Consider the following 8,968-nt stretch of genomic DNA (forward strand, 5'->3'; position numbering starts at 1 on the left):
AATCCCCCCTCAGCTCCCTCCCAAGCAGCCAGCCCCCTACTGAAATGCTAATCGCGACTAACCCCTCCCCCCCTCCACACGCACATTTTCTTGTTTCTCTTCCCCCCTCCCTGACTTTGAAGACCAGATGCTCCAGGAGGTGGTTTTTGCTTGTTGCCGCTTGAAAATCTCTTGGAGTTTGCTTTGCTTAAGGTTTTCTTGCAAGTGGACTTTTCTTCCCGGCTTTCTTTGAGGCTGAAGGGGGGGCGGGGGGAGAGCTACTTGCTTGTGGCTTGCAAAGCAGCTGTTGCAGAGCTGTTCGTCGTGTTCCTGCCTTTCCCTTTCTGTGAGGAAGCGAGAGGGGACAATGTGAGAGAAGAGGAGGGAAGCAGGAGCTGTGGTGCATGCACAATATGTATCCAGCCAGCCTGACTTTTCAATGGCTCAGTTCCCCGGGCGTGGTAAGGCAGAAATATGGCGGACCTTCCCTCTCTCTCCCTCCCTCTCTCCAACCCACGAGACAGAGGAATATGTTACAGACAGAAAGGAAAATCCCAGGGCAATAAACCTTCAAACCCACTGAACAGGCTTTCACACAAAGACGAGCACCACCATCCAATAGCAGTAGTAGAAGGAGGAACAAGTACTTTTGCACACCAAATGGCCGCAAGGAACACTCTTTTTTGTATTTGTCCTATAGGGCAGGGCTGGGGAGGGTAACATATTTTTGTATTTACTTTTCATTCCTTTTTTAAAATCCATTTTGTTATAAACCTTCATGCTATTCCAGGAAGAGATGACTTTGCAAAGAGTTTAAGAGTGAAAGAATAATTCCCAGGAGGGGAAAGAGGCGGAACCTTTCTCCCTTCCGATGGCAATGTAAATTTGGGGAATAAAAGTTTCCCAAGGTCTTCAAGGCGTTCCTTATAACTGTTCATGCCAAGGAGTTCATATGTTGAGCTGAAGAACAATGGGGGAGGGGAGATTGTAACAATCATTATACTAAATAAAATGGGTAGGTTCCTTCCCTTGCTTCCAGGAACCTAGGATTCTAAAATGTAAATAGATTAATCTGTTTTACTTTTTATTTCTGTAGGTGTAACTTTGAGGTTATCCATTGTGTGATTTTGCCAAACTCCAAACCCCTTGTATATTTGTACTACTAGACCTTAAGTCAAACCATTACAGAGCAATGGCACATTATGGACTGATACATGATATGGATCCTAGCTTTCATCCATCCTTGATGTTTTAGCTGCATTTTGCCCTATTCCCACCCCATTTAAAATTAGCTATAATGGAGAAGGATCCTGTCTTGCTCCATATCCTCTTTCACCTGCCAGCTTCATGTGTGATGCTCTTTCCAGCACCTGTTGGCATATATTTTGAAAAGTATGTTGTGCTCACATGTGCAGCTGCTCATACATGTTGACAGTCTTAATTAAGCTATGCTCATCACAAGCTCTGAAAATTAAAATTTAATGATCAAAACAGTGACTTCTAGATTTTGAATAAAATAATTCTCATTGTTTCACAATTTTAAAAATATATTTACTTGTGCTGATTTGTTCAGCAATTTTTTTGACAGACTAAAAAAATAGTCCCTGCAGCTCAGTTGATTTTTGAAAATATGTTTCGTTTACCTTGCAAACAAAATTAAAATAAAGATGGACAAGTTTTAAATTAAATTCTACAATCCTATTTTTAATAAAAAACACATATTTCAGAAAAATCATTTTTTAGTAAACTGAAATGGATTTAAAATGTAATAACATGTTTTAGGGTCCCTGGTTTATGTATATGTTGGCAATGAATTTAGCAACATAAAGATACAGTTGATAGGCACTAGTTTGCAGTTACCATGTATATAAAAATGCTAACCAAGAAACAAGTGAACAATGACACAGGGGTCAAATCCTCTTTGCTTCCACTGAACAACTTCTTAGTGGATGAGGACCTGTAAGTGAATAAGGGACAATAAGGCAGCAGAATGGTGGTACAATGGCCAGTTATAAGGAACATATGCCGGAAACATGCTGTGTGCTCACCACACTGCTTGCACAGGGCCCGGCATGGTGCAAAAGTGTTTGCAGCAAGTCTGGGGGATGGGTAGATTATAGCAAGTGGATCTGCAAGATCCCAGGATAACTGATCAAAATCTCTCTGCATATTGAGAGCATAGCAGCCACAGCCCTTAAGGCCTAGCATTATAGTAATCTTCCTTCAGAAGAGGAAGTCTGACTCATCTTTCAGAGCACTAAAGGGAGTTGCAAGAGTCTCTCCAGGGTCTGAATACTATATACTAAAAATGTGAAGCTGTCATTTAATTGTAGGAATTCTTGGGTATGTATACTGCATTTATTCTCTACGTATCTCTCCCAATGACAATGATTTTTGCCATATGACCTGAGGGCAGTACCTTCCAATATGTATCTTGAGAAAAACCACAGAATAAATAGAAAATGTTATGAGGCTGGACTACAGAAATTGCGATAGCAGCGCATAAAAATGGACCTCAGCTAGTATCCTACCTCTGCAGGTGAATAGTACCAGATACTTTAGAGGAAAGTGTAAAACCTTCATAATCAGAATCAAGCAATAATATACCTCTAGGGTTTCTTCCTAACTCCAATCAGAATAGTGGTAGGCTTTTGTTCTAAATCATGAGGCTTTATATCTCCTTTTCCCTGTATATATTTATCCTAGCAAGTATATCTGCAAATGATACAATTATTAACTACAGAGATACCTAATACTATTGTGATTCCCACCAAGCTCTTTGCCTCAGTATCTGAGTTCCATAGCTTAAGTATATCTTGCATATAATGGTGACTCCATTTATTGGCCTGAATTTTCAAAATGACTAGGGATTTTGGGTGTCTGACTGGAAGACTCCTTAAGGAGAGTCTAGTGTTCAGGAAGTGATGAAGAACATATCTTCTTTGAATATCAGATTCCTTTAAAGTGTCTTAAATTGGGCACCCAAACACTGAGGTACTCATGATAATTAGTCACTTTTAAAAATTGAGGGTGTTGTTTTAAATGCGTTGCTTTTTATTTTCATTACCATCACTTTCTTGCTTTGTAAGAGAGAGTAAATATGCATTTGTGATAAACCTTGGTATACCATTGATAATGCTGTATATCTCTATCATATCTCCTCTTACTCCCTAAAGTATGTAGTGCCAGACTTTATAATCTGTTCTTGTACAGAAATCCTTCCATTTAGTTGACCCACTCTGTGTGTCTTCTGTTTTTTTAGATGGTTTGACCAAAACAGAACACTGCATACAAGGTGAGAGCATACCAGCAACATAGATGAATCTGTTATCATAGTTTCAGCTTTATTCAATATCTCATAAAACAACATCTTTGTGACTAATATTGCAACCCCATGCAGTATTTTGGGGGACCATTTATTAAATTTATGAATGGTTTATATATGATTGTGTTCTAAATGATGGGGAGGGTTACCACAGCTCCTAAAGGAAATATATACAATGAGAGGTATTAGGGCCCTGAAAGACTGATGAGCGACTCTTGATATATTTAGTATTAGGACTGTCAAGCAATTTTAAAAATGAATTGTGGTTAATCACATGATTAATCGCGTGTGCTGCCCCTTTGAAATGCTGCGGCGGTGTTTCAAAGGGGCAGTGCTGTGGAAGCCTGGGATTATCTGGAATCCCCAGCTGATTCCAGGCTCTGCTCACGCTGCTCCTTTGAAATGCAGCAGTGACGGCACGGATCCCGAGAGATGACCTTGGCTCTGTGCAGCACTGCCCCTTGGTAATGCTGCCACCGCGGTGTTTCAAAGGGGCAGCAGCAGCTCTGCGAGAGCCCAGGATCAGCTAGACTCCCCAGCTGATGCCAGCTCCATGCAGCGCTGCCCCTTTGAAGTGCTGCCCCGGCGTTTCAAAGGGGCAGTGCCATGGGAGCCTGGGATCAACTGGAGTTCCCAGCTGATCCTGGGCTACATTGGCCTTCAGAAGGGCAGTGCCGCACAGCTGACCCTAGGTGCTGCTCTGTTGAAACGGAGTGGCATTTCAAAGGGGCAGTGCTGCCTGGAGTCCAAGGTCAGCTGGGGACTTCAGCTGATCCCAGGCCCTTCCTGCGTTGGTGGCATTTCAAACGGGCAGCGCCGCAGAAATGTCTGTGATTAATGCGTTAAAAAAAATGCATTAATTGTGCTCTGCGTTAATCGCAGGCATTAATGCGTGTTAATTGACGGACCTAATCTTTTTACTAGAAGATTTACCCAGTGTTGCTCAGGTCTTTAACTCAAATAATTTTTGTTCTCTTAATTTAAATTATTGTTCTGGAGTGGGATTGGGGATGAGAGGTTCAATATGCAGGCTGCTCCAGGTAGAGAGGACAACCCCAACCCTCACTCTCACTGCAGCAGGTTATGGCCAGAAATGCCTCTCCCTGGCTGCTACAGCTACACCAAGGGTACATGTTCCCTGGCTGGGGCAGATTCAGGTTCACCTGTCCCTGCGCTCCCCAGCCTGAGTGAGGAATGCAGCAAACTGTGCACTTCCCCTAACTCCCTGACAAAGGGGAACAACCAGCAATGTTCCGGTGAGAAGTGGGGAGAGGGATCCTTCAGACTCCTCCTTCCCCTCCCTCACACACATTCCTTAAAGGTTACCTGTGGGTGGGAAGCTCGGGGCTAGAGCAGTCCCAGACAGGGCAGCCCAGCCAGCCTCTTTCACCTACCTGTGATTCTGTCTCTTTTCTGTATGGTTTTCTGAGAAGCAATCCCATGACAGGCATATCCCATTGTCCTGGCATAACAAAACCCTTACCTCGCTTTAAGTTATGAGGAGAGGTAGCTGTATACTGAATTTGGTGGTCCTTGCTCTTACCATATAGAAAAAGTTCTTGAACAAACAGACAAACAAACTCTCTCAAGTATATAATAGATTATATTTTTCCCTGTGATGCATTTACTCTCAGAATAAATGTGCTGATCAGGAGGAGCTATGTGGTAAATTGTAACTGCTGACAACACACTGTGCATAGTAGAGATGTTGATGTGTGTAGTTGACTATATGATTAACCGGTAAGCCTTGCTGTCCGCTTGCTGCCTTTGTGCCACGTGCCCCCTCCTGCACTACTGCCTCTCTCAGAGGCATCAGTGCTGGGCAGGGTCAAGTTAGGCTGCCGCGAAGCAGCCTCTGTCTATGGCAGGCCCGAGCTCCCCATGGGCAGAAGCAGCTCTATGGAGGCAGAGCGACCTCTGTCTGCAGAGAGCTCGGACCCCACGCAGACAAGGGCTGCTGCCAGAGCAGCCTCTGTCCACAGCAGGCCCAGGCTTGCCAAGGTCAGAGGCTGTTCTGTGGGAGACAGAGCTGCCTTTGTCCGTGGGGAGCTCGGACCCTGCACAGATAGGGGCGGCTGCTGGAGCAGCGTCTGTCCATGGCCAGCCTGGGACACTGTGGACGGAGGCTGCTTCAGGGCAACCTCCCCCACCCTCCACTCTGCAGCAGCGTCTGTCCGCAGGAAGCTCGGACCCTCTCCCTTCCTCCCCTCCCCCCCCGGGGACAGAGGCTGCTGCCACCCCACCCTGCTGCCTCTGTGTAAGAAGCTGCAGCACTTGGAAGCAGGTAGCCAATCTGCACAGGGAGCTATTTTTTAAACTAGCTCCCCTCATGGACCAGCTCCCGCCTGGCACCCCGTGCTGTTGCCTCTGATAAAGTGTCAGCAGCAGGCAATGGCATGGTGCTCCCTGGGAGAGGGGCCAAAGCACACTGACTGTCCCCCAGGGACCCCTATTGAGTAGTCAAGTAACCAATAAGAATTTTTGCAATTACTCGACTTTTCAGTTACCCAATATCTAACATCCCTAGTGCATAGTGCTCAGACAGAAAGGAAAGCGCTGGTACAGGGCTGACTGGCTTGCTGGGGATAGCGCAATGTAAGGCTGAGAACTGTGTCACCTTAAAATCTGGGTGAAGAGGGAGAGAGATGTGGGTCTCCATCCAAGAGAAGTGACATCTGGGAGATGCAAACCTTAAGTAGGTGTCTTTGATGTTCTACAGAATACAGGTGCAGTTACCCTTAAAACAGTGACCATCTTGTTTGCTTTTTTAACTGCAATTGTACATTAGGATCTATCCACAATTACATCTAAATCTAGTTTGAGTTCATTTAGAGCCTATCAAATAAGGCCTAGTTTTTCTATAATCTGTTAAATTAATTTAAATTAAATACAGCATGCTTATAAGTACATGTTTGCTGGAAAGTTTTAAAGAAAGTAAAACTAATGAATTGGTGAAAGCCACAGGCTAAGTACTTGGAACCAGCATTTTTTTTAATGCTAATCCAGCTTTTGATAGCAGTACCCTCTTCTGCAGTGCAGAAAGTATGTTTTTATGACAGTATTCACCCAGTTCAGGTCAATAATTAGTTCATTAAAAATTAAGAAACCAACTGGGAGTTGGAGAAGCAGAAAAACTTGTTTTCTTCTTCCAATCTATTAATAACAACTATGCGTAACATTTATTTATTTTATTATTAGTTTCTCTTATGGCTTATGACATGAGTCAACCTTGTCCTTTCCACCTCTGTCTGTCTAATGTGCTCCATTACAGTCTGCTTCTGTGACAGTGACATCTTTCTGAATAGTTATCTAGTAGGTTACCTGTTCTCTTTCTTTCTCATGGAGGATAGGTCCCTCAATGGCTATTAGAAAGGATAGAAATGGTGTACCTAGCCTCTGTTTGTCAGAAGCCAGAGTAATAGGGGAGGGATCACTTGATTAATTAATAATCACTTGATTATTATTTGTTCTATTCATTCCTTCTGGAGCACCTGGCATTCGCCACTGTTAGAGAACAGGATACTGGGCTAGATTGACCTTTGGTCTGACCCAGTATGGCCGTTCTTCTGTTCTAATCACTGTTTCTACTGCTGGCCAGGCCTTTGTAACACACCAATGTTAGTTTATTACTTTATTCCACCAGTGGGCACCAAGTATTCTTTGCAAGCATCTTTGATAGAATACATTGTTTCATATTTGTGGCTGTCTAGCATTTGCCAAATTTTCAGAAACATATAGCAATGCAAGTATTACAGTAGCATTATATAATCTTGGTTTTAGTTCTTGTGTGAATCTCCTTCTTGGTCAAGATTTTGCCAGTCTTGAAAAAGAGTCCACTTGCCTTTCCCATTCCTGCTTCTACTTCCCTAGCTCTTAGCACTAATTATGCAGCCAAGATATCTAAGTGCATTAAACATACCATATTATTTACTATTTATAACATATACACCATCTTTATTGACCTTCTTTCAATAATCATTACTTTCATTTTCATCTGGTTCATTCTTAATTTTGATTTGGAGGTTTTGACAGTAGTAGTAAACTTTTTCATAGTATCTTCATCTGTGTCCAACAGAATGATGTCATCTGAAAAGTTGAGATCTTCACCATTTTCCTCTGTTTACATCAGACCTGAATCTTCCTTTGATGTTATTTTTGCATCATAAAAGGGAAGCAGCAATAAAATGGATCCACGTCATACTACAATGACTATATCAAACCAATTGGTCTCTCCCCTTTGTCTTTTTACAGCATCTGAAACTTCATACCACATCTCAGCCAGTGACACCATCTTTCCAGAAAGCCGTAGGGTAAGCAGTTTTTCAGAGTGACTCTGAATGCAGTTGAAAGCTTTGGTAAGATCTATAAAGCATAAGACTAATCTTCTCTTTCCAAATTAATTGCCTCAGGTTAAAGATGTGCTGTATTCACAGTCTTTTTGGCCCAAAGCCTATTTGCATAGTATCGAGTTTTTCAATCTATAACCAGTTTGATTCTGTCCAAAAGCACGCTACAGAATACTTTTCCAAGTACTGGGAATAGTAATTGTTGCACACTAGTTAGTTTCCTTTCTTTGGTAATTTAAAGATGTCACCTTTCTTCCATTTCTCTGGGTAGAATTATTTCTCCCAACTATATGAGAGAGTTTGGCTGTGTCTAGACTGGCCAGTTTTTCTGGAAAATCAGCCGCTTTTCCGGAAAAACTTGCCAGCTGTCTATACTGGCCGCTTGAATTTCTGCAAAAGCACTGACTTCCTACTGTAAGAAATCAGTGCTTTTTGTGGAAATACTATGCTGCTCCCGTTCGGGCAAAAGTCTTTTTCCGAAAGACTTTTGCGCAAAAGGGCCAGTGTAGACAGCAGAGATTTCTTTTCCGCAAAAAAGCCCCGAACGCGAAAATGGCGATCGGGGCTTTTTTGCGGAAAAGCGCATCAAGATTGGCCACGGACGCTTTTCTGCAAAAAGTGCTTTTGTGGAAAAACGTCCGTGCCAATCTAGATGCTCTTTTCTGAAAATGCTTTTAACGGAAAACTTTTCCGTTAAAAGCATTTCTGGAAAATCATGCCAGTCTAGACGTAGCCTTTATGCATTTCATATGTATTCACCTACTTTTAGCATTTCAGCAGTGATCTTATCTTGACCAGGTGGTTTGTCATTTTTAATCATTTAATTGTTTTCTCTGTATCTGCTTCTTAAATTTCTAGCCCTGACATTTTATTATTCTTCACATCCATTGATTGGAACTATTAAACTCTGGTTGGTTGAGTACTACATTAAAATGTTCATGCCATCATTCTTTTTGTTCTGCCTCCATTGTTCACAATGTGCCTGTGCCTTTTCTTGTTTTTATGATACCACAGTACCATTGAAACCACAATTAAGCTTGCTAATTGGAGTGAAGTCTCACTGAGGCATCTTCAGTTTCTCTCAAGTTTGTCAAGCTAAAACAAAATTTCTCTGTCTTTCTCTACATACTCCCATTGCAGTGTGCATAGTTCTTCTTGTGTCACCTGTTTTGCTGGGTTTTTTTAAAGCTTTTTTCATCCTTCAGCCATTTTCCATGTACGTGACGTTCTCCACTCTTCACTCCTTGATCCTCTTAGTCCAAGTGAAGTTCTGGTAGTTTCCCTCAGATATCTATAATGCAAACCTCTTGTTCTTCCA

The 8,968-nt window shown here is 42.5% G+C and overlaps 1 long non-coding RNA gene across 1 annotated transcript; it reads left to right on the top strand.

Annotated features, from left to right (window-relative positions):
- The first annotated feature begins 309 nt into the window (after positions 1-309).
- Positions 310-8,154, top strand: LOC106731985 (uncharacterized). The gene is made up of 3 exons (XR_001368223.3): positions 310-440; positions 3,242-3,274; positions 7,556-8,154. It is a non-coding gene; the product is annotated as an uncharacterized LOC106731985 (long non-coding RNA).
- Positions 8,155-8,968: the final 814 nt, after the last annotated feature.

Source organism: Pelodiscus sinensis, chromosome 6, assembly GCF_049634645.1.
Source record: "Pelodiscus sinensis isolate JC-2024 chromosome 6, ASM4963464v1, whole genome shotgun sequence".
Lineage (NCBI taxonomy): Eukaryota > Metazoa > Chordata > Testudines > Trionychidae > Pelodiscus > Pelodiscus sinensis.